Source organism: Mchenga conophoros, linkage group LG3, assembly GCF_057382185.1.
Source record: "Mchenga conophoros isolate Kocher_MC1m ecotype Shallow Benthic linkage group LG3, M_conophoros_male_GT1.1, whole genome shotgun sequence".
Classification (NCBI taxonomy): domain Eukaryota; kingdom Metazoa; phylum Chordata; class Actinopteri; order Cichliformes; family Cichlidae; genus Mchenga; species Mchenga conophoros.
Window position 1 is genome coordinate 61,056,735 of NC_140528.1, and position 26,409 is coordinate 61,083,143.

Sequence of the window (26,409 nt, forward strand, 5' to 3'; positions counted from 1 at the left end):
GGAGAGGGAGGTCTGGGCCTCTTTGCTTAGGCTGCTGCCCCCGCGACCCGGCCTCGGATAAAGCGGATGAAGATGGATGGATGGATGGATGGATGGATGGATGGATAGTCTTGAAACACGTGAACACAAAGTCAACGAAAGAAAGCAAAGGTGAAAACCAGCACAAAAGCACTTCAAAGGGACAGTGATTCTGCTGTTCAAAGGTATGGAGGCTACAATGCTCTAGGCTTGACTGCTCGTCACTGTCTTTGTTACCTGCTGAAGTCAGGCTCAAGCTGCTGGGATTTAAACACTTTAACATCACTCTGGGTTCCTGGATAGATTTCTATGAGCATGTTGTATGTGTGTATTGTATTAGATGATTAATTCATTCCTCTGTGTAGTAAACTGGATCTCCTCTCCCTCCTCTGCAGTGGTACAGACCTCCTTGTGAGACATTAATAACTCTGTTTGCTTCATTTCCTCTCATGAGCTGAGCTTTAGAAGAGACTGAGGCTGTATCCCAATTCAGGGTCTGCAGCCTTAAAGTACGCATTTCAAGGCCGATTACGTCACAGCGGCGCGCCGAAGGCTGTCCCAATTCAAAGGCTGCTCGAAATGCGGCCCTGAAATGCGTCCTTCATTTCCCTGAATTTTAAGGCTGTGGCAGTGTAGACTTCGTGGCCCAACATATCCCAGAATGCATAGCGCGGCGATGGGTGTGGATAAATTTGCAGAAAAAAACGGCGGATGACGGGCGGCCAAAGAGTACACTTTAAGTACTGAATATTATGTCACTTATTTATGTGCAAATGTTTAATAACGAAGAACATTAAACATTACTGTTGGCCACATATCGGCAAAGTTATGTGACATTAGTGACGTTTGTACTAACTTGGTTTTAAAGCCTTTACTTTAAAATATACGCCGTTCAATAGCTGAGCTTAATCTTACAGAGAATGATCAAAGCTCATGTAGAAAGAAAGAAACAAATGAACAGAAGATTTTCTCCTTCATTTCTGTCAAACAAAGCTATGACACGTTTCCAGTGGTTAGTATCATGGTTGCTAGGCAACCTGGGCAGCGCAACGGAGGCTTTTTTTTTTTTTTAACTTTATTGACAAACAACAGTATCAGCGCAACGGAGGCTAGAACGTCCCATTACACAAGCCTCGCACTTCCGGCCTTAGCGGTCTTTGAGTACGCGGCCCTTGAGGATCGTTGAGGCTGCGTACTTTAAGGCTGCAGACCCTGAACTGGGATACAGCCTGAATCACGTCTGAACCAGTCAAACTTCCAGCCAGCAGAGCCTTCCACAGAGCAGCTCAGTGTCACACTGCCCCCTGCTGGTATGACTGACCTTTGTGCTGTCAGTGTGGCTCTGGGTTGACTTGCTGTTAAAGATATAGATTACTTCAGGAAGAAATTTCTTAAAATATTGATCAAACTTACTGATTAGGCTAATTTATCTACAGACACCTACAGTGCCATCTCCACTGCACTCCACTCGGCACTCACACACCTGGACAAAAATGACTCATATGTTCGAATGCTGTTCATAGATTTCAGTTCAGCATTCAACACCATAATCCCCCAACAGCTCATTCAAAAACTGGTCCAGCTGGGGCTCAACACCTCACTCTGCAACTGGCTGTTGGATTTCCTCACCGGAAGACCTCAAGCAGTACGGGTTGGCAGTAATACATCCAGCACCATCATTTTAAACACGGGGGCCCCGCAGGGATGTGTGCTGAGCCCCCTCCTCTTCACTCTGCTGACCCATGACTGCACTCCATCATACAGCTCCAACCTCTTCATCAAGTTTGCGGACGACACAACGGTGGTGGGTCTCATTAGCAACAGGGATGAGACCGACTACAGAAGTGAGGTGAGACGCCTGGCCACGTGGTGTGCTGACAACAATCTCTCTCTGAATGTGGAGAAGACGAAGGAGATTGTTGTGGACTTCCGGAGAATGCACACCCAACATGCTCCTCTGACCATTGACGGAGCGTCTGTGGAGAGAGTGAGCAGCACCAAGTTCTTGGGTGTGCACATCACAGAGGATCTCTCCTGGACGTACAACACCACAGCACTGGCCAAGAAATCACAGCAGCGTCTCTTCTTTCTCCGCAAACTAAGAAGAGCAGGAGCACCAGCCCCCATCATGTACACTTTCTACAGAGGCACCATCGAGAGCATCCTGTCGAGCTGCATCACTGTGTGGTTTGGAGCCTGCAATGCGTCCTGTCATAGAACCCTCCAACGCATAGTGAGAGCTGCAGAGAGGATCATTGGTGTCTCTCTCCCCTCCCTCCAGGACATTTACAGCACCCGTCTCACTAAAAAAGCCCTTTGCATAGCGGCTGATCCCACGCACCCAATGCAAAGCTTCTTCAAGCTGCTGCCGTCGGGGAGGAGACTGCGGAGTCTCCAGGCCAGGACCAGCAGGCTGAAGGACAGCTTCATCCATCAGGCTGTCAGGAAGCTTAACTCCCTCCCGATTCTGCCCCCTCTCCCTTCTCTCCTCCACGGTCTCACTGAACTCTGTCACACACACACAAACACACACACTCTCTGACTCACTCACTGGCCTGCACCAGTTACCAGTCACTTTGTGGAGCATTGGACTGCCATTACCTCATAAGACTTTGTTGTTACACTTTCTCTTACCGTACACTACTAAATCTCCATTTGCACTATTTGCCTATTTGCACTACTCTGCCTGGTTTACACTCAATGTCACTTACCCATTATATTGTATATTGTATAGCTTTCTTGTTATATGTAAAATTGTATTTATTTAAATTTTTACTTTTTAATTATTTTACTTGCATTTTTAATCACTTTTATATTTAAATATATTTAAATGTTCATTTGCTATTTATCTAGGGATTGAGAGTAACGCAATTTCTATTCTCTGTATGTCCTGTACATGTGGCAGAATCGACAATAAAGTTGACTTTGACTTTGACTTTTGACTTTGACCTAACTGAAATTAGTAATCCTGCATGTGACACATTACACTGTCCACACTATACATTTCCTTACAGCGGACCCTGCATCGCGGGATATGAACTGCTAGGAAGAAGAAGAAGACTATACATTTCCTTGATATATCACTCACTTTCACACACAATCCAAATATTTTATTCCAAAAGAAATTTTAAAACATACCAGTTTCCTGAATAGTGACGGGATCACTTTCTGTTGTGATTAAATCTGTGTTTTTTCTCCATCCTCTGCAGGTGTAGATGCCTCCTTTAGAGATACTGATCACTCTAGCAAACTGATCCTCTATACTGGACTTGTTTCCAGATGAGGTTTCTCTGAACCACTGATAAACTAAGTCATCAGGGTCCTTAAGATCACAGGTCAGTGTCACACTGCCCCCTGCTGGTATGATGTTTCTGTCTGCTCTGAGAGTGGCCTTCACGTTGAGTTCTTTAAATCGAAAATAAAAACAAACATGTAAACAAACAAAAATACATAAAGAAATTAATCAAACGCCACTGAATATGTAATACAAATTAAAATAAGACTCACACTGGAGTCATGAGATTACAACACATGTGGATGTCTATTGAGTTTATGTAGTGACATATTAAAAACTAAAAATAAAGACGACGCTGCCCAGGAAAGGTCAATTTGCAATTCAGTCAGTCGATCTATATTGCTCAAGTTAAGTGTCAGAGACTTTTAAAACTGAAGAAGAGGGGTAATCACAGAGAAGAAATAAAACTATAACTATCTGTATGTGTGATTGTTCTTGTCTTCTAAGCTGTGGTTTCTGCTGGATTACTTTCTCAGTCTGCTGAGAAGATAAGCTTTAAAAAAAAAAAAAGATGAGGTGTATAAAGGCAACAAACTACAATAAACATACACAGTTAGCCTCAGTGGTGAGTTTAACATCTTCTAATGTGATCAAAATCTGTGGTGTGTGCAGATATTTTAAATGAAATGTTACATACAAAATGCATTAAAAAAAAGTATATCAAATATGAGAACAAAGGAGTTAGGAAAAGGTAAACACCAAACACGTGAATGAACAAAACACAGAAATGAAAAAAAAAATATTCTCACCTTCTGCATTTCCAGAGAACAATGTTCTGAGCACTAGAATAAATATTAATATTAAGAGATTATGAACCTCAGAAAATCAAATAAGAATCTCAGACTCATTAACTGAAGTCACAAACTGGGACTTTTCAGATGCCCCAATCAATATGTTTGTACCCATTTACTGTAAAATGATACACAGGCTGGAAACTAGAGATGGACCGATCCGATATTACCTATCGGTATCGGTCCGATACTGACTTAAATTACTGGATCCGATATTGGAGAGAAATAAAAAGTGTAATCCGATCCATTAAATATCAAAAAAGCAGCTCACAAAACTTGCGACATGGGGTAACTCGGCCCATAACCTTAGCACGTCGCAGCAGTATGCGTGCTGTGTGTATTTGTAGCCTCGCTACCAAACCAGCATTTCATCTCCAAGGAAGTTATCCCAGAGAGAAGTAAAGTGTGTAAGTTCATCTCTGAATGTTTGTAAAGCATTCCCACATTAAGCTTAACAACAAATGTATGGAGCGACTGCCTCTCTCTCCTGTTGCTACTTCAGTCATGAAACTGATCAATGATCAGCTGATCGGCTTTTCTGTCGCAACTCCGTCTCTCATGTTTGTTTATCACCCAGTTCGCGCCAGAAAGAGGAAACCAGCGGCTGAACAACAGCAGCACGTTTAAGCTTGATAAGCTGTTGTTAAAATTTATTTAATATTACTTTCTACACCAGGATCCTTTTCTACGCAGCTGACGGCCGGTAACTGTGCAGGGGCGGATCTAGCAAAGTTTAGCCAGGGGGGCCAATATGGCATGAACAGGGAAAAGGGGGCACAAAGACATACTCTCATTTAAAATGTCTAGCTTTTAATAAATAATTATCTGAATCTTAACCCAAAGTTTTAATCTGATGTAAAATGTATAGAAGTCCATTACTGTATATAGTAACTATTAAGTAAGCTATAGTACTTTTTCCTTTGGGAAGGTACGATCTGTGCAGTCTGCAATTCTGTTGAAGAAAGATGTTGAATCTATTTAATTATTCTTGAAAAATAATTTAATTCTGTGCATCAAATTAAGGTTGATTATGTTGATTAAGCATCATGAGGTAGAGGGTGGTTCCCTATTTTTTTTTTTTTTTTGCTGGGAGTTTGCAACCCTATTAGTTAGGTTGCTTAATATTTCTGCTAAGTACTCTTTAAAATACGAGAATAGGAGGTACTCTTTGTTTGTATGTAGACGTCATATGTTAATGAACCTATGTATATTCATGTAACCTCAATAAAAGAGCAGTGTTACGGGGGAGCAGACGAGAGCAACTGGGGTCAAGCGAAGGAACGGCGCTTGTTGTGGTTCTCTTCCTCATGCATGAGTAACACGAAGAACTTTGCCTACTTGGTGTTTAATGCTTTTTGCTGTGTAGTTGAATTGTCCTTAACGTTCCAGCGAATAGGTTTATGCTACAAACCTATCAGGAAGGATGGAGTAGGTTTAAGTTTATTAAATTGATCAGTGTTGCTGAACTATGAAATAATTTGGGTGCAGTGTATTTTTTTACATACAGGTATAACAGAATAGCTTTAGTGTTGTTGTTTATTTAAACTTGAGTATGAACTTATGCAAAATGCAGCAAGATATTAAAAAAACAGTTTTATTGATTAAAAAACACTATATCGGATTCATATCGGTATCGGCTTATGATTTATGATATCGGTATCGGTATTGGACATAAAAAAGTGGTATAGTGCCATCTCTACTGGAAACATTACAAAAAAATAACTGACATGAAATTTGCAGACAAAAAAAAACCTCTAACAAAGTTACTTAAAAATGCTATCTGCAATAAATGTAATTCTTGCAATAGTATAGAAATTTAAAAATAAATAAATAAATCACCAATTAGATGCCACCAAAGTCTCAGAGAAACAGCAGAAAAATATTTTCCATAAATGGTGAAACTCAAAAATAGAAAATCAGTGTACTTACAGAATAATCCCAGCAAAGTGTGCTCCATCATCACATTAGGTCCTGCAGCACTCTGATCCAAGGATAATTTCAAAGTGTTCTACTTTAAAGAAACAGAAGTCACACTTAATGTAAATAAGATTTCAGTTGCTACTAGGGATGGGTATCGAAAACCGGTTCTTGTTGAGAACCGGTTCCCACTGTTTCAATTCCTTGGAATCGTTTGCCATTTTTGCAAACGATTCCCTTATCGATTCCAGTCGCCCCGAATGACGTCACCACGTTGCGGAGCGTCATTTACCTGGCAGGAAACATGGCGGCTCAGACGCTCGAAAGTTTGGTTATACTTTACAAGAACGGATGACAACAGGGCAACTTGCAATACTTGCAAAGTAGATACTTCATTTAAGGGAGGAAACACTACGAATATGCAAAAGCATTTGCTCACAAAACACGCGATGACCTTAAATGAATGTCGTGTTTTTAATTCCGCTCCGGACTCGTGAATCTCAACCCAGCAGCAGCGGTAATGTTTGCACATCCTCTCCCGTTAATGCGGAAGGTAAATAATCAACTAACAGTGCATATTATGTTAGCGCGATCTGCCTTATCTGCCATTACTGTGCGTTTAGGTGACCATGATGAGAGAGACAGAGTCTGGCTGGCGCTCGCTGGCAGTTCTCGCTGCAGTCTACCGGTAGCGTCTCCTTTCAAGCCAGGATAGACTAATGTTACCGAGCAGTGACTAAGTTTGTGGTCAAAGGCTTGCACCCATTTGCCACAGCAGATGCCCCCGATTTTCGGTAAGTGAATGTGTTTAATTGTAGGCAGGGACATTACTGGATATTCTTGTGTAATTGCTACAGAATAATTTATGTTACACTTTGTTATTGCTACAGAAGAATATTTATTTTATTATTTTACATTCACAATTTTTTTCCCCGGGGTCCCTGTGACACCACATTGAAGAGCCATAGGCTGGATCTCTTAAGATCTCACTGCTGGGTTTGTAAGGCCATGTTACTCCTAAATTTCTATCTTGTTCAAAGAGAAGATATAAAACAAAGTTCTAAGCTAATCGACCTTAGTGTTCTCCTTTTTTAAAAAGAATCGATAAGAGAATCGATAAAGAATCGAATCGTTAAACAGAATCGAAAATGGAATCGGAATCGTGAAAATCTTATCAATACCCATCCCTAGTTGCTACTAACCCCTGCAAACAAGTCCCCAATGCAAAGTGTTAGATATTTTAGTATTATGGGAGCATTTACTGGGTATTTTTTTTTTGCTTTTCTGATGATATTAGACAGAAGATTCTGTGACTCAACAAGGCTCTTTATGTTAACCATCATTTTCTTTTGCTTTGTCAACTCAAGATTTTATGGTGTGAAAGTAGATACTAAGGTTGGAGGGAAAACACCAACAAATCACTCTTTTACTTATCACTCCCTTGCAGAAGATGCTTATGTGAAGACCATCTGGGTTGTGTCAGAACTCACGGATGTAGGAGACCTCTGTATAAGATTTATAGGCCTTGAGAGTGCATCTTACTGCAATTGTAGAACAAAGGATTCTAACTGTTTAGTGTTTAACGGACCTGTCAAAGGTATGTTGAGATACGATTGTAGAAGGCCTCTTTCAGAGCTGGGGGACCTTTCTTATATGGTTTTAACTTGAAACTTGTTGACACATGAACTTTCTGCCTATAAATACTGCTGCACAAAAGAATAAAACTTTGAGTTGATTTTGGGAAAGCAACCTGAACAGTCTCTGTATCATTTTGTTCTCCTAACTGCTCCCGACGTCGTAACTAACCCGCTGACGGCATATCTGAGTGCTACTTGAGAATATATAGCTGAGTGTTACTTAAGAATAATTTTGAATCTTATAGGGTAAAGACAAAACTCTGCTTATAGACGCCCACGCCTCGGGGAAACCCGATCCACGGACCAGACCCGGGACGGAGTTTCTTTCACAAAGTGAACAATATGTACAGGATCCAGTTGGAGTAATGTTGGAGTAAATGGAATTTAAACATGAATTATTATGAAATGAATCTAAAGAATTTAAATTGTTTTGAATTTAAATTCCGTCCGTTAAGAGCTTTGAGTGCTCAAGTCTAGTAGTAGAAAAGAGCTGTTCAAGAATTAGTCCATTTGCCATACAACATGTGTCTGAATTACTCATTCACCAGAAGAAGAAAGTAAGTTGTAGTCAGGGGTTACAGTGGGCCAGTGTTTTTTATTTTTATTTTTTGCGGGGGTTTTAAACGAACGACTGCAGGTGTCCACAAGTTGAGGTTGCGGTACTTTAGCATCTAGCCAGCCCTACAGAAGATGAGCGAACATAAAGGGCGTATGTTATATCTTCACTCCGGGTTACTAGTATAACAATGATACTCGGACCACGACGTAACTTGAAGTATTTATTATAGCAGCATAACTTAACATGGAGCTAGCCCGAGCAACCGCCTAAAGCATTTCCCATCATGCACCTGGGCATGACATGCTACGGGTCCTGTTATAACCCAAAATACACAACATCTCCTCCCCTCTTACAAAGGATGTACTACAGACTAACAGGTGATCTACTCAAAAACTTCTGTCTTCGCTGGAACATGACAGTAATAGCCTCACAAACATTTCACCTTTCATTAACTGTCAGATTACAACACCAGCTCTTTTAATTGCTATCTTGGGAGTGAGGGTAGACCACCTCAACCTCCCCCATGACCCATGGGGATTATTCTGCCCCGTTCACTTGGGTCAGGTGCCATCTAATAACTCGGACGAACAGGAGGCCGCCGCTCTCTGTTGGGGTATCGGCGGTCTGTGGTAACGTCAGTCTGTGTGCTCTCTCGTGGAGCCCTTGTACCTGACACCGAAGATGTCTCGGTCTCTCTTACAGTCTCATTTACAGTGGGAACCACTGTTCCTGATGCGGTGGAGTTCTCTACTTAATGCTCTTAACTGTATTATTTTATTGGTTTTTGTAAAGCACTTTGGTATGCCTAAGGCTTTTAATGTGCTCTATAAATAAAGGTTGTTGTTGTTGTTGTTGTTGTGTGTGTGAAGGGGCTGACGAGTCGAAGAGTGCATTTTCAACATCTCCGCAAGACCCTTCTGCAGACACTGGTGCAGACTGGAGTAGCTGATCCACGTGTCTTCTCCACACTCCATCGGCAACCTGTACTGTATATGAAACTGGACCAGTTTGTGCAATGACAGTTGCAGGAACCCACTTGTGTGCTCCTCGGTAGTTCCTGGCCTGCACTGACTCACCGGTGCTGAAGACTCTGTCCTTGACCTTTTGGCCCCTGTACATGATTTGTTTCTCTTGTTGTTTTTGTACAGTGTCCTGCACAGTTGAGGGTTTCAAAAGATCAAAGGTAGTGCGCAGATCTCTCTTGAACATTGCGTTGGCAGGAGATGTCCTTGTGGTAGCATGTGGACTATTCCGGTAGTTAAGCAGAAACTTGTGCAGTCTCTGATGCAGTGTTCCTTGGCCTTGTGATGTTTTCAGTGCATGTTTCATTGTCTGAACAAACCTTTCTGCAAGACCATTCGTTGCAGGATGGTATGGAGCTGACGTAATGTGCTGCACTCCATTAGCCTGTAGGAAGGTCTCCATTTCCTGTGAAACCAGTTGAGGTCCATTGTCAGAGACTATCTGAGTAGGAGATCCAAACCTACTGAACATTTCTCCTAGTGCTTCTATGGTCCTTTCAGTGGTGGCTGATTTCATGATGGTCACTTCAGGCCATTTACTGTGTGCATCAACAGCTACAAGAAACATTTTGTCCTCGTATGGACCTGCAAAGTCAATGTGCACTCGATGCCATGGCTCCTGTGGGAACTCCCAGGGATGGAGAGGAGCAAGTGGTGGGTTGTTCCGGACCATCTGACACGATGAACAGTTTTTTGCAATCTCCTCAATCTGTTTGTCCATATTTGGCCACCAAAAATAGCTTCTCGCTATTTCCTTCATTCTCACTATTCCACTGTGTCCTGCATGTAGTTGCTTCAACAGTTTTGGTCGCAATGACATGGGAATGATGACTCTCCTTCCCCACAGCAAACATCCCGCCTGAACAGAAAGCTCCGCCCACTTTCCCAGGAAAGCCTTCAAGTCTACACCCTTACTAGCAGGAAGACCCTTGATGATCCAGTCCAGCACTGTTGACAACACAGGGTCATTTCTGGACGCCTTTTTTACCTGCACAGCCGAAACAGGTGCAGTCTCTACCTCCCTGAAGTAGAGGATCTCAACAGTGTCAGAGACAGGTTTTTTGACAGGGAGGGGTAACCTGGACAACCCATCCGCATTGCAATGCGACTCCGATTTGCGATACTTGATGTCATAAGAATGTCCTGACAATATCAACGCCCACCTCTGGAGACGAGAAGCAGCGAGAGATGGAATCCCTGTGTAGGGTCCCAGGATGGTTGTGAGAGGTCTATGGTCAGTAAACAGCGTAAACTTCCTACCGTACAGGTACTGGTGGAATTTCCGAACACCAAATACAATGCTCAGCGCCTCTCGTTCCAGCTGAGCATAGTTGGACTCTGCCGTGTTTAATGTCCTTGATGCAAATGCAATTGGCCTCTCTTCGCCGTTTGGGAGAATGTGGGAAATCACTGCCCCCACCCTATAGGGAGAAGCATCACAGGCAAGCTGAATTGGGAACTTAGGATTGAAGTGGGTTAGCACCTCAGATGCAGTCAGTGACTCCTTTGCCTTTTGAAAGGCCTCTTGGCAGCTTGTTGTCCACTCCCATGCTTCCTCCTTGCGTAGCAGGTTATGCAGCGGTTTCCGGAGTGATGCCAAGTTGGGTATGAACCGTCCATAGTAGTTCAACAGTCCTAAGAAAGACTTTAACTGGCTGACATTTCGTGGTGGGGGTGCATCCACGATTGCTGTGATCTTCGAAGGCGCAGTGTGAAGTCCATTTGCATCAATCACGTGCCCTAGATATTCCACAGATGACTGGAAAAAGTCACATTTCTCCTTACGGACTCTCAATCCGTATTCCTTCAGCCTCTGAAGGGTCGCATCCAAGTTGCGCAGATGCTCTTCATCATCTGCTCCTGTACACAGGATATCATCCAGATAGCATTGCACACCAGGTAATCCGCTCAGGATTTGATCAATCGCTCGCTGAAACAACGCTGGAGCTGATGTGATGCCAAAAGGCAACCTGCAGAATCTGAAAAGTCCCTTATGTGTGTTAATAGTCAACATGTCACGTGACTGCTCTTCAACGTGCATTTGCAGGTAAGCTTGGTTGAGATCTATTTTGCTGAACTTTTGTCCTCCACTCAGACCAGCAAATAAGTCATCAATCAGAGGAAGGGGATACTGCTCTGCTGTTAATACAGGATTCACGGATACCTTGAAGTCTCCGCAGATCCGGATTCCGCCGTCCTTTTTAGGAACTGGAACGATGGGCGTGGCCCACTCGCTGGTCGTAACCGGCTCCAGAACACCATTCTTGACCAATGCGTCTAAATTAGACTCCACCTTGGGCCGAATGGCGTACAGCACAGGTCTAGCCTTCATAAAGACTGGCTTGCTGTCGGGTTTGAGATGCAGCTTCACTGTAATTTTTTTCATGCTGCCCAGTTCTTCACGAAAAACCTCTTGGTGTTTTCCCAATATGGCCTGTAGCTGAGAGGAACCATGCGACAGCTTTCTCACTTCTTGCCAGTTGAGTCTGATTGTTTTGAGCCACACACGTCCCATTATAGCAGGGCAGTCCTTCTGCGTAACATACACAGGCAGCTTAGCAGTTTGGCCATTGTATTGAACAGTCACCTCTGCCATTCCTTTCATAGGCACTCGATGTCCAGTATATCCTTTAAATACTGTGTCGGAGGGTTTGAGTGGAAGGTGCTTCAGACACGTCCTATAGACATTATATGACACTAATGATGCTTTTGACCCAGTGTCAATTTGCATTTTTACAACATGTCCTTCCAGTTTGGGCTTGACCCAAAAGCCGTCTGAGGTTTCATCCACCTTCAGTATTCGCACAGTATTTATTTCAGACAACACTTCTTCATCTGAGGAATCGTTTGCTCTGTCCTCATGAAGCTTAACTGTGCGAACATGTCTTTCTTTTTTGAATTTTGCAGTGCCTCTTTTATTTCCAGGCTTTGAACCCTTAGCTTTGCACTTTTTGTTTCTGCATGCCCGTGCTACATGGCCTTTTTTTCCACAGTTGTTGCAATCCATTTCTTTGCACCAGCAATCACTAGCAAGGTGTCCTAACTTGCCACAGCGGAAACATGGTCCCTGTGCATTTGCTTTACCATTGTCTAGTTTGTGTACTCTGTCTGTAGCATGTAGCGCATGGGCTTCTTTCGACGCCATTTCCATGGTCACACTGATATTAATTGCCTTCTCAAGAGTCAAGTCACTTTCCGTGAGCAATTTCTTCTGTGCAGCTTCATTTCTTAAACCACACACGAGTCTGTCTCTTAATGTGTCATTTAAAACATCTTTAAACTCACAGTGTTCCGCTAATTTGCGTAACGATGCAACGAACATTGTGACAGACTTACCCTCTTCTTGGTTTCGTTTGTGAAACCTGAACCGTTCAGCGATCACGAGGGGCTTGGGCGAGAAGTGTTTGGTCAGTGTGTCCACGATCTCTGTGAAACTTTTATCGCCTGGCTTTGCTGGCTGCAGCAGGCTCCTTAGCAGGGTAAAAGTCTGTGGGCCTATCACACTCAAAAAAATGGGCACCATTTTAGCATCCTGTATGTCATTAGCCGTAACGAAATATCCAAAACGCTCCGTATATGAGCTCCATTGCTCCGTGCTTTCGTCGAAGGGACCGATAGGGCCAATAACTCCAGCCATTACTCGGCTCCTGGTTGAATGGCACTCTTCCCCTCACACTGTTCCTCTTCGTAACGTCTCTCTAATCCGTTTACGTTTTGGTTTGCGTCACTTACGGAGTTTGCCTTCGTCGTCTTTTCCGCTGCTCATCCCTCCCCGTTTCGCTGAAAAAAAATCGGCATCCACCGCTGCACCCCGTCCTCACCCCGGCGCCGTCTAATACCGAGTCAGCACGAGGCATCAGCAGAAAAAAAGTGCAAAACTCCGAAGCGGACTGCAGCGTCGGTCCAGTCGTCCTCGTCGCCACTTTTGTTATATCTTCACTCCGGGTTACTAGTATAACAATGATACTCGGACCACGACGTAACTTGAAGTATTTATTATAGCAGCATAACTTAACATCTTCTGCCTCCCTGGCCACTCTGTCTGTGGGGATGGTGTTCGCTCTGTGTTGTAGTGTCCTGATGACACCCCGTTTATGCTCCAGTGGATGATGAGAGTCAAACCTTAAATACTGATCAGTATGTGTAGGTTTACGGTACACGTCAGCTTTTAGATGTTCCCCATTACTGATGAAAATCTCAGTCTAAGAAGGCTAACATGCAACTTTTCATATCCTCCCTTGTGAAGTTGATGTGTCGGTACACCGAGTTAATGTGATCCATGAATTGTGGCACGTTCTGAGATTTAATTTTTACCCAGGTGTCATCCACATATCTGAACCAACACGCCAGGTGGTGTTCCAGGGTAGGATAGCAAAGGCCTCTTTTCCACTTCTTCCATGTACAAATTAGCCACATTGAGTGAAACTGGGGAGTCCATGGCACACCCATGTTTCTGCCTGTAGAACTGACCCTTGTATGTGAAGTAGGTGAAATGAAGACACAGTTTGAAAAGCAAACACACTTGGTCGATGCTGAGAGTGGTCCTGTTGCTGAAGTTGGGGTCATCCTGTAATCTCTTACAAACTACCTCCAACGCTTCCGTGACTGTGATGCAAGTGAAGAGAGATGTAACGTCATATGAGACCATGGTTTCATCTGCCTCTATAATGACATCTCTCACCTTCTCAACAAAATCCAAAGTGTTCTGGATGTGGTGTTCAGAGCTGCCCACCAGCGGGTTGAGGATCGAAGCCAGAAACTTGTTATAGGTGACCGAGTTGATCATACAGACAATCGGTCTTAAAGCTACACCCTGTTTATGTATCTATGGTAAACCATACAGACTTGGTGTAGACTCCCCTGGGTACAACCTGTGGTATGAGGTCTGGTCAATAGCCTTGTCTTGTTCTAACTGCTTCAGACAGTCTATCACCCTCTTCCTGTAGCCACTTCCTGGATCTCATTTCAGGGGCTCATAAGTATTTTCATCACTGAGCAGTGACATGATAGTCTTTCTGGTTTAGGAAAACTGTGCACCTACGTTCACACTGCAGGTCTTAATGCTCAATTCAAATTTTTTGATCAAATCTGATTTTTTTTGTCTGCTTGTTCAAATACAAATACAAATGTACAAATAAAATGCGACAGCAAACGCGCTCTAGTGTGAACCCTCAAAGTGGCCCCCATGCGCAAAAGAAGACATCACACACAACGGACTCTGTTTAGACCCAGAGCAAACAGTATTGCTTGACTGATGGACCTTAATGTAAAGACTTGTTTCGGACTTTACGTTTCCCAATTTTTGCTTTAAGTTATTTTGTTATTTACATAATAATGTAAATAACCTAATAATGATCCTTATTGCTGTTTTAGAGAGGAGCGGTGCTTCAAAGGATTGTTGCAGATTTCTGTCAGAATCTGCAGATTATACAGTACCGATAAAATGTTCACGTTTCTCCAACGTTGTCTTCCCAACAGTTTCACTGACATCTACGCTGGATGGCCAGGAAGCATTCACGATGTCTTCTCCGGAGCGTCTGTCTTGTGTCAGTGACGTAAAAGACAGATTTAATGCGACATGACCATTCAAACAGCAGTCGCTCTCTAAAACATCAAATATGTATCGGATTCAGGACCACATACAAAAGTGACCCAGATCGGATTTGTGCCGTTCACGCTGTCATACCATGATCGGATATGGGTCGCATAGGGTCAAAAAAATCGGATTTGATGCGCTTTCGTCTGCAGTGTGAACGTAGCCTAAGTGATGTGAGTGCCTTCCTCTCCTCCATGGTGATGTTGGATGCTGGGGGCTTTGCATTGCTGAGACAGACCGAAACTTTCATCCGTAGTTCCTCTGCTTCCACGTCTGTAATATTGTTGTTTCAAATTGCTGTTTTTGTGGGTGTGACCAGTTCCACTAGCAGGATTTGTCTCGGTGTCACAGCAAAATTAAAGGGGGTAACATTTTACGTGACAAGTTGTCATCTATCAAAATAAAACAGGAAACACACACAGAGGCATGGATTTGACACTGAACAAAAAGAACACACAGACTGAACCTTGACACTACGGACTGGAGGAATGAAACAGAGACAAGATTCACAAAACACAAGACACGGCTAGACACTTAGGGAGGTAAAATATAATCGCTAACGGCAAGAAATAAACAACCTAACGTAAATGTTTAAATCAGATATTAGGTCTGTGCATGTGACATTATGTTTTTTCATGGTCAGACTTACATCAAGTGTTGCAGGGAGTCATATGAATTTTAGCTGATGATGCTGAGATGCATTGATTGAATTCCACCATTATACTGACTGTCTATTGTAAAATATAAAGACAGCATAAACAGTGTACTGTCAGTGAAGAGGATGGAAATCAGCCAGGACAACTCATGAAACATCTGACATCTTGTTGAATTCAGTTATGTAAATCCACAAAAAGCAGGTCAGCTGAACACAGTTTAAGATTAAGTAGATTACAAGAATCTACTGCAGCGCTTGATAGAAATTATAAAGATTTTTGTAAATTGTGATTCTTTTGCCCACGCTCAGCCACTAAAACTGATTTTAGGTTTCTCCCACCTGCTGAATCTGACTTTAACATCTTCTCTACTCATTATCCTGTTTGGAGGCAATGGAATTTTTAATTTGTTTTCCTTGTTTCTTGTTTGTTTGTTTGTTTTCTGCTCAATCTTTCTCTAAACGATTTGAGCTGAGTAAATTAGAATTAAAAATTAGACAAAAAATCAAGTTTGCATTCCCATCTACTGGTATTATTCTATTGTTACATTGATGTAGCACAAGGTTCAGTTAGCTTCACACAAAAATAGCTAGTAGTAATATTCTCCAAAGACCCACTTCTTATTTTCTTACTAGAGTACATTTCAGAGATTGCACTTTTTTAAAGACATTGAATCAGTACTTTTACTGGATTATTTTTCATCACTAGTATCTGCACTTCTGCTTAATTACAAAATATCTGTTGTTTTGCCACCTCTGTTGTCGCACACCCATTCATACAAGCATATTTTTCTACATCAAAGTGCAACCCGATATCACACCAAAGTATGTAATAGACACGTAGGTCTATTTGCGGATGTCACGCCTTGAGTCTCCTAAGCATCAAATGGACACACATGCAGAAGAGCTATATCAATTTAAAGCCAACAAGTCACTAGTGACCAAGGAAGGTATGAAGTACAAACCAGGCTCCTTAGCAATTAATTTTTCTTTAAATGTTTTTCCATGACTTTATTTTGAGTCAGCATGAAAAAAGTACCATCCTCTGCTGGTGCTGCAGCTTACTGGAGCTTCTGCATGCATGCTTATTTCACACTTTGGTGACACAAAGCATCCACACACTGGCTAGCGTGTATAAGAATACTCAAAACCTTTTCACACATTTCTGCTCTGACATTCACAAGTTGCAGCTGGCCTATCTTTAGATCTAGCAAGTGTTCAATTTTTCTGCTTCTTTTTTTTTTTTGTTCTGTAAAGGAGAAAGAGAGCGCAAAAGCATGTAAACCAGGCACAATAACAAGAAGTAGATATACTACCCACATAGCAGACAGGTTTGGCCCAGATCTGGTGTCAAGCCGGCACTGCTGGCTGACTTCTGGCATGGTAAGTGGTATGTCATCCAGATATGGGCCAGGCCTGGTGCAGATGGCACTATTTATGTGATGGCATGCCACATCTGGCCCGATTGTGGTTTGGTTTATGTGGCCCAGGCTCATAGAAAACAGGTCTGGTCCGGATCCGGCATCAAGCCGAGGAACGTCTGACTGACTGGTGTCATGGCAGGGTGTATGTCAACCAGATGTGGGTCAGGTCTGGCAATGATGGCACTATTCATGTTCCTATTTTCCTATTTTAGTTAGAAGACCCAAATGCCATGTTACAATACTATACTGCTACGGAAGCCAACATTTCAAATGCAGGTTTGTCAGGTTTGTGAGGTTACACTTTATCCAAAACCTAGTGAGGGTTTACTCATAGTCTAAGCAGCTTGGAAAGGAAAGTGTCTGGACTTCTTTAAGTTGCTTGAAGACTTTTCTCCTCTCCCCTCTCCTCAGCAAACCAGATCTGGGCCACCAAAGGTCCTTTAACTTTTAATGGTGTCTGATAACACCAAAACTAACAGAAAGAAAACATTACAAAACCATTAAAGTAGATGATTTAAAAACAAATCAGTGGCGTATCTGCAATATGATTTTGGAGCATCTCACGAATAAATAGGATTAGTTTAACCAAATCATACCTCAACAGCAGGCATTCAAAATAAACACTGGAGCATTCTACCTTCAATCAATCATGTTCCTGATTGTACTTCAAAAAATCACTTTTGAGTTAACCTTCTGCCCACATTCAGTCTACTGAAGTTGTACTGCTAAAATGTTTCACAGAAATGCACGCTGTTGACTTCTGATCAGAAAGAATAGTGACAGGTCCACAGCCATCAGCATCTGGTAGGCAGGCAGAACTAGTCAGGTCCAGTCATTGCAGTACTGTGAAAATCTTTACAATCTGTTGTCACTGCAGTTTATCAGGCTTATCATTACACATCAATATAACGATTAATAACTACTAATCAATTTAGAACTAGATTCTAGATTCAGACTTAACTAGAATCTAAACTTAAAATTACAATAATGAGGGGACTCAAATATGTGAATTGCTGTAAATGATGCACAGTGTCATTGCACGAGTGAAAATACTAGCAAACTGAAAACTAAGTGTGGTTTATCTGTGTAAAACACATGCAGACTGCATGCACATGAATTATACACAGTGTTCCTTTTTGATGTGTGTTCCTTACGAATTTCAAGTGAAAGCCACAGCAGACTTGGCTTTGCTGCATTCATGCTTTGCTGCATCTTTTATCATCACTGTCACAGTTCCTTTATGCACTCGGCTGCAGCTGTGCCACTGTCAGCTTAACACATCAATAACAACCCCAAACACAGAACCCTACACAGATTTTAAGCTGGCTAAGCATGATTGCGATGCAGCACAGATGCATCTGCCTTCCCTGCTGCGGCATCAGTGATCACGCCCCGCCAAGGTAATATTTCCAAATAAATAATGCAAAGCAATTCTGACCAGTCTGTCTGTCTGTGAAGGTTCTCAGTCATCCGGGCCATTGAAGCTTAAGGAGCGTGGAAAGAAAAGCGTCTGGACTTCTTGAAGTTGCTTGAAGACTTTCACCTCTCACCCGAGAAGCTTCTTCAGTTCTGAGGTCAAATGGTGGAGAGTCCCAGATTTAAACCCTGTGGGAGTTTCCCCCCAAAGAGGGACAAAAGGACCCCCTAATGATTCTCTACCTAATCACATGAGCCAAGGTGTGAAAATGGGTGTAGGTCACAATCAGCCAGGGTTTTGGGTGAGCTCATTGTGAAACCTGGCCCCACCCTATCATGTGATTTCCTGACATAAATGGCTTCTTTCACTCCACTTTCAAACCATCTGTCCTCTCTGTTCAAAATGTGAACACTGGCATCCTCGAAAGAGTGACCTTTGACCTTTAGATGGAGATGGTCAGCCGAGTCTTGTCCCGTTGAGGTGGCTCTTCTATGTTGTGCCATGCATTTATGAAGTGGCTGTTCAGTCTTTTCTTTCCAAGCTCCTTAAACAACCAGTCAGTCATAAAAAAAAAGAAAAAAGCCAGAGTCAAGGTAGACTAAATGTATTTAATACACTCTGTGATGGCAAGCCACACATGGTAAGCTCCACACCTCACCACTCGTTTTCTTCACTTTAGTTTACTTTGCAGTCCATCCATCTTCATCCGCTTTATCCGAGGCCGGGTCGCGGGGGGAGCAGCCTAAGCAAAGAGGCCCAGACCTCCTTCTCCCCAGCCACCTCCTCCAGCTTATCCGGGGGAACACCAAGGCGTTCCCAGGCCAGCCGAGAGATATAATCTCTCCAGCGTGTCCTGGGTCTGCCCCGGGGCCTCCTCCCGGTGGGACATGCCTGGAACACCTCACCCAGGAGGCGCCCAGGGGGCATCCTTGTCAGATGCCCGAACCACCTCAGCTGGCTCCTTTCGATTTGGAGCAGCAGCTGCTCTACTCTGAGCCCCTCCCGGATGGCCGAACTTCTCACCCTATCTCTAAGGGAGAGGCCAGCTACCCTTCGGAGGAAGCTCATTTCTGCCGCTTGTATCCGTGGCACTTTGCACTTTGTACTTTGCAGTCGCTACTTTAAATATTGTTTACTTATTGTCCAATGTATTCTTTCTTTATTTAATTAGTTTACTTTTTCCATCACACCTTACATTGTTTATATGGAGTGCACACATATATTATCAAATTTCTGTTTCTGTTATATTAATACATCTTTCTTTGTTTGAGTTACTTGGGGGTTGGGCATCTTCTTCCTGGTTGGCAAAAGGTGTGGCAAAGTGCTGACTAAACCACATGGTTCCTTGCCTGGCACGTGTTTGGAGTTTTTTTTAATTGTTTTCTGTTAGTTGGCTATATGGCAGCCATTTAGTTTGAGGTTTTGTTAGTTGTTATTTTGAGTTTAGTTTATTGAGCTTTTATTGGTCTGCCTATTTACTTTTTTGGCTTTGTTAATTATCTTAGGAGACGGGGATCTCTATTTTGATCTGCATTTCCTGTGTTTCATACATCACTCAACTACAGGAATGCAGCTTTTATTAAGAACACCCTATGTTCCATGTTTTAAAGTAGCCATGCCACGAGCCCGTGGCCACTGATCTCACTCTGTGGAACACTCACCTGCCTGTCCTCCTGCCTACTGGTTTCTGGTACATCTGGAAAAACAGGTTGGCAGTTGCATGCCCTTCTCACATCCACTCACCTACAGACACCAGTGAGCCACCCTCCACACCAGTGCTGCTTAGTTTCCTAATTCTCTCCCCTCTCAAATCATTAATAATTCTTTCCTTTGTTGCAGTGCCTTTGCCCAGAGACTCTTAATCACTCACACGGCTGAACCAGAGCTCCTAGATTTACACCTCATCACCATACTTTTAAATACACAATAAACTAGTGAAAACCAATCCTTGCCCTCCACACTGTTTCTCATATGGGTCCACGTTCTTTGTCTCCGGACACCTGGCTGTAACACATACAATCATAGAGGCCTGAAAGCTACACCCTGTTTATGTATCTTCGGTAAAACATGCAGACTTGGTGTAGATTTCCCTGTTTATAGCCTGTGTATGAGGTCCGGTCAATAGCATTGTCTTGTTCTAACTGCTTCAGATAATCTATCACCCTCTTCCTGTAACCACTTCCTGGATCTCGTTTCAGGGGCTCATATGTATTTTCATCCCTGAGCAGTGACAAAATTTTCTCATGATAGTCTTTCTGGTTTAGCAAAACTGTGCACCCACCCGTGTCTTCCAGAAGGATGATAATGTTGTTGTCATTACTAAGCAATGTGAGTGCTTTCCTCTCCTCCATGCAGATGTCGGCTTTGCATTGCACAGAAAGGCCAAAACTTATGTTCACATTTGCTCTGCTTCCACTTCCACTGCAATGTTGTTGTTTCGAATTGCTATTTCTATGGCTGTGATCATCCACAGATACTTTGATAGCAGGTGGTCTTTTGTGCCTCGCATTTAGTTTCACTTCCTCCCCTTAGATTCACACTGGTTCCACTCCTCAAATAGCTCTCAGTGAGTTTCTGCTATCTTTCATTTGTTACTGCTCAAGTGGCACTGTGGACTCCTTCTCACGTAAAGTGTTATTTATGTATTTATTTTTAACTTTAACTTAAACTCACTATAAAGAGCTACTTTTAAGGTTTTAGAACTGTGTCTGAATTTGGGTTTACAATATTTTAGTCAGTAGTTTTCTTACTTGCACACAGAGAACCATCTACAATAATTACTTAGGTCAACAAGCAGAAAATAACTAAAGGACAACCACAGGAAACCATTGGGTAGTTAAAATGGGACCCTTAAAGTTTTTTGTTTGTTTGTTTGGTTGGTTGTTTTTTTTTTTTTTTTTGCCACTTTCAGTGCTGTCAGAGGTCAAGGTTTGGCATTTAAAAACTTTATATTTAGTACAACTTTGTACCGTCATTGCAACAGAAGAACTAAACTATGCTTAACTGGGTAAGTGAATTGAGCAGTACAGTAACTTTTCAGTGATATGGGTCTTTTCCCTACCAAACTGTATGAATTCATTTAACTTCTAGTTCACTTAATTAGAATTCAACTGAGGGGGCACAATGACTTTACTGGTTCAGCCTGGGCCCCAAGGCCTGTCCACGACACCGCTGGAAACTAAATACAGTAAAAACAGAAAACCCATAGAAGTATTTGATATTGGCAATGAATCTTTCACATTGATGTGAAGGAATTTTCAGCCACTTGATTATTTGCATCCAGAAGCTTAAAATGAAAGTCAATACCAGAATAAGTCATTTGGCATGGCAGAGATTTGGAAAGTTTTTCATGGGCACAATCCACTTATTCAACTCTGCTACTCAACCCACATATTGATTTTCCATACTAGTGTGTCAACATTTAACCCTTTAAGACCTACCATAGAATCAAGTCCGCCAGAGCTTATATTATATTTTTACATGCTGTGGAGCCATTTTTGGGAGCATTTCAAGTTGCTATACATCAATACAACCATTATAGCCCAAACTTTAATAATATGTATGCAATAAGGGCATAGTAATTACATAAATTGCAAAAAAGTGCAATAAACTACAAAAAAATTGAAAATCATTTTTGTTTTTTTAACATATATTTCTAGTTAGAGAAATTTAAGAGGCTTATCCCTCAAAACTGTAAATACAAAAAAGTTGCACAAACTAGTTTCCCGCGACAGGAAATTTATTTTAAGTGTCTTCATAGTTTTATTTTTGAAATACACCAATTTTCATACACTGCAGGAAAAACGAAAATAAATATTATAATGCAAATTTGCAAAATAACAGCATATCCATCAAAATAAACTATTTCCAGCAGTGCAATATGAGTCCTAAGCATCCCAGAAACGACACAGAAAGTCATAAACTCAAACATAACTTTTAAAAACACAAGTATAGGCTCATAAGGCCCCGATCGTAAAAAACTACATTTCCGCAAAATGACGTCACTTCCGGTTTCGGACAGGTCATGGCGGACATGCGACAGTTCACGCTGATGGACTAGGAAGTGTTACAAACAGCTGATCGGATCGGCAAAGCGTGTTTCTGGAATATTATGTTTTTGTTGCTGCAAGTGCTTTTTATGCAGTTTTTGCAAAGCTATATGTGGAAGGAAACTGTGACCGAGGACAAGCTGATGGCATAAGATGTAAGTACAACTCCTCCGGTTTCATATGACAAAAAATTATTGCGCTAGCTTACGTGGTTGCAGAGCTACCGGGATTTAAAAATAGTTACGCAAAATGGAGCGTGTCCGCTCCGACCGGCTCTAAAGGGGAAATAAACAGGCTTTTCTGCATTGTCATGTCATTGTCATGGTCCGGGTGAGTGGCTGTTTTTTTCCATAGAGCTGGAGGTTCGACTTCTGGGCGGTGCTACTTCATTCCATCCATGATCTGCACCTGTTGCCAATTTGGGCTGCCTGCATATAAGAGAGACTCATTGAGAAATTAGTCTTTACCTGATCTTCCGCTAACCTGCATTAGTGTGAGGCCACCAAGTAGTTCCTGGGTGGCATAGTTTTTATTATATGGCTACCTGGTGGATGATTTTCAGGAATCATCCAGTTCATCATTTCACTCCTGGCAATACTCACCACTTCCTGATGACGGTCTACTGTGTAATCACAGTCGCAGCCCAAGCTCTTTTGGATATCTATTTACCTGCCTGCCTCAAAGATTCATGGAAAACGCTTCCTCTGGACTCTCGGGTTCTGTATACCCAGACCACTTCGACTGCCTTCTCCTCAAGTCAGTCTCCACCTGCACAACCTGTAACGGTGTGTTCACACCGAACGCGATGGGCGCGAGAAAAAAGCCCCAAACGCCCCTAACTTGACGCGTGCACATTCGCGTCTCAACGCGTGTCCAAGAAAAATCCATCGCGCCCCAAAATATCATATTTTAACGCGCGTGAACCGGAAATGTGGGAGGGATGTGGGAGGAAGTTGTGCCAGACTGGTATCTTTGCATTATCTGGTTAGCGGAAAGGTATTTGTACAACAGTGGGAAAATCGCGGGACAGTAGGCGGGCTTGCTAGCTTTTGCGCGGCTTCATCGGGTCAGTCTGAAAATTAAAAAGAAGGAATGAACTTACCAGGTTGCCCGATCTCCTCACTGATTTGTCTCCAAGCTAGGTCCTTTTTATTCCTGTCTCGGTAGAAATAGTAGGTAGCATCGTATAATTCGGGATGATTTGCCACAGCACTGATTAGTTTTTCCTCCATGATGAATGCAGAATGAATGGCTTTGGCTGGATCTGCCCCTTTGAACTAGGTAACAGCCACGTCACCAGGCTCCTGATTGGTTGTCGCGGCGCGATTTGACGCTGGAGTTCGGATTTTTCCAACTCGAGCGGGGGACGCGAAACGCGCGTATGCACAAAATGCAACACAAAAACTCACGCGCGTTTCAGGCGTTTTCACGTTTTCGCGACGCAAATCTGCGGGTCATCGCGCCTTTCCATTAACTTTACATGTAAACCTGACGCTCTGGCCGCCTCTATCGCGTTCGGTGTGACACTCTGTTTAATTAGTCCTCTTACCTGACCAATTACCGCCATCACTGACACCCTTCTCACTGTGTTCCAGTGCCACTGATCTTCCCCGCCTGAATCACGACCCGCTCGCCGAGTTTTCCTTGCATAGTTCACAGCCCCGTTAGCTATCACAGGTTATAGCTCATGTTTCTACTTAGTACTTTACAGCCTATGTTTCTATTTCATAGTTTTGTTTTTTTTTGTGTCCCGTTTGGATCTTTAGTCATCAGAATTGTTGTCTTAAGGCCAAGAAAGATGCCAAGCGGATTTACTTTACCAAGTGGATCATCATGGCCTTGCCATATTGGTCCATTTGATTGACCTTTATTATAATTATGAATTTATTTTATTTTCGGTTGTTACAAACGGGACAGACATGACTGGGGGATAGGACAGGGAGAAAGAATGAAAGAAAGAGAGGGAGAGAAAGAAAACCAAAGGGGAGAAGAGACGGTGAGAAAGGGGGGAAGAAAGAAAAAAAGAAAAGAAAAAAAAACACCTGGATCACCTGCATGGAGAAAAAAAAACAGAAGAGAAAGCAAACAAAAAAAGAGCAACATAATAAAAAAAACAGCGCCATCACAATGAACTCGCTAGCAGTAGATAACAGTAGATACTAAATATTAAACGATATTGTGCAGCACGCAAGATAGACAGCGCACAATGTGCTTTGAGGCAGCAGCCAAGAAAGGTGTAGTCCGCGTCTGTGAACACCCGTGTGTACACCTGTGTGCACACCTGTGTGGATCAGCATGCTTGTATTCCAAAGGTTTCTCCATGTAACGATCTGCTAGGGAGTGTGGGGAGCCATAGCCCCGTCCACCAGGGTATGAAGCAGGTATGGAGGAGATCCAGGCCCCAGACATCCAGAGGCCCCAGAGTACAAGGACCCGAGGAGGACCACCAAAGGGGGGGGAACCGTGCCACCCTCCTGGGAAGAGCTGAGTAGAGCCCCAAACGAGAGGTCACCCCGCAGCTACGGAGCAGAGGCCAGAGGGGGTTGCAGTGGCGTGCCCGCAGGCTCTGCCGGCAGCCAGCTGTGCCAGAGAGGACCGAGCTTCAGGCCCAGAGGCCAGAGGCCTGAGGGCATCCCACCCCCCGGAAGGAGCCCAGCCGGGCCACAGGCGCCCGGCCCCGCCAATCGGCCACCAGGAGTGAGCCAGTACATACATGAGCGCCCAGCCCCAGACGACAAGGACCACCAACACACCAACGTCTGAGGGCATCAGCCACCGGCAGGGAGTGTGGTGAGGGGAGATAGGCCTCCGTACTTTAGAGGGCCTGAGATGTACCCAGAGAGGTTGAGTCTAAGACCCAACCTGACATATAGACACAGACGAACAGGCACACGCGGACACAGACGTGCATTCCCACCCCATATGCACAACCAAATACTCGGCACTCACCCAACGTGTAGACAGACACAAATAGACACTGCACAGACAGTCGCACTCCCCAAACATACTCTATATCCCAGGTCCAGGTACCCCTGTCCTCAGAGGGGCAAGCCGCAACTAGACCCAGGAGATGTAACCCTTCTCTCTGGGGTGGAGGCAAGCGGACCACCTCCTTATCTGCAGTAGCGGGGAGGCCCCGCATCCCAGACCCCAGTCTGACGGCCAGCACCTCCTCCCAGCCCCCCAGCCCTGACGGCTAACAGAACCGGGGTGAGTGAAGACCTCAAACCTCCCTACGCCCGCTCATATGTAGTGTTGCTGTGTGCTGTTCTAAAGTGCATTTAAAACTCAGGAGAGCATGGTACTAGCTTCCTCTCAGAGAGCAGTACGGCTCCTCCCGAAAACCCTTAGTGTCTAAATGCATTTAAAATTGAAGGTAGGGCACCAGTGCCAGAGGTGGGTTGGAGTACACCGACCATCCTCTGGATGCTGTAAAACGTGTATATACATATATACATATATATATGTATGTGTTATGTGAGAGTGTGAGTAATGTGGATGTCTAGGTTGCGTAATAAAATTGAGGCACAGGCGGCCAGAAGGGGACAGAGGGGGAGTGCCTCCCCTGCACCCTGGTGACATACCTGCACCCCAAGCCCTGCCTGTGTGGGTGGGTGTGGTAGAGCGGGAATAGGGAGGCAGCTGAGGATGGGGAGGGAAGAAAGGGAGGGGCAAGCGGCCCCTCCCTGGGGCCAGCTCCCCCGCTGACCCCAGTAGGCACCCCCACACTCTGGAACCCACCAGGGCAAGGGGGCCCAGGCCCATCCGGACCGGGGCCCGCAGCAGCAGCACCGCCCAGCCCCACAGAGTCCGGGGCAGCCCCCCGACTCCACCCCAGAGAAAACTGCACCCACCCCATCATCCAATCATCTCCCAAACTACACAAGACAATAGAAACCCAGCTTGAGTTCATTCTCCACCTCTCCTATATCTCTCCCCCCACCTGCAGAGTGAGCTCCTGTAGTGAGGAGACCACCTGCAAAGATATAACAACCTCCCCACCTATTTCATAGTTTATAACGCATGTTCAGA

At 43.7% G+C, this 26,409-nt stretch overlaps 1 protein-coding gene across 1 annotated transcript in view; it reads right to left on the reverse strand.

The window, feature by feature from the left end:
* Positions 1-26,409, reverse strand: part of LOC146579867 (Fc receptor-like protein 5) — a 97,113-nt gene that overhangs the window by 46,058 nt on the left and 24,646 nt on the right. The gene's annotated exons all lie outside the window — the stretch shown is intronic.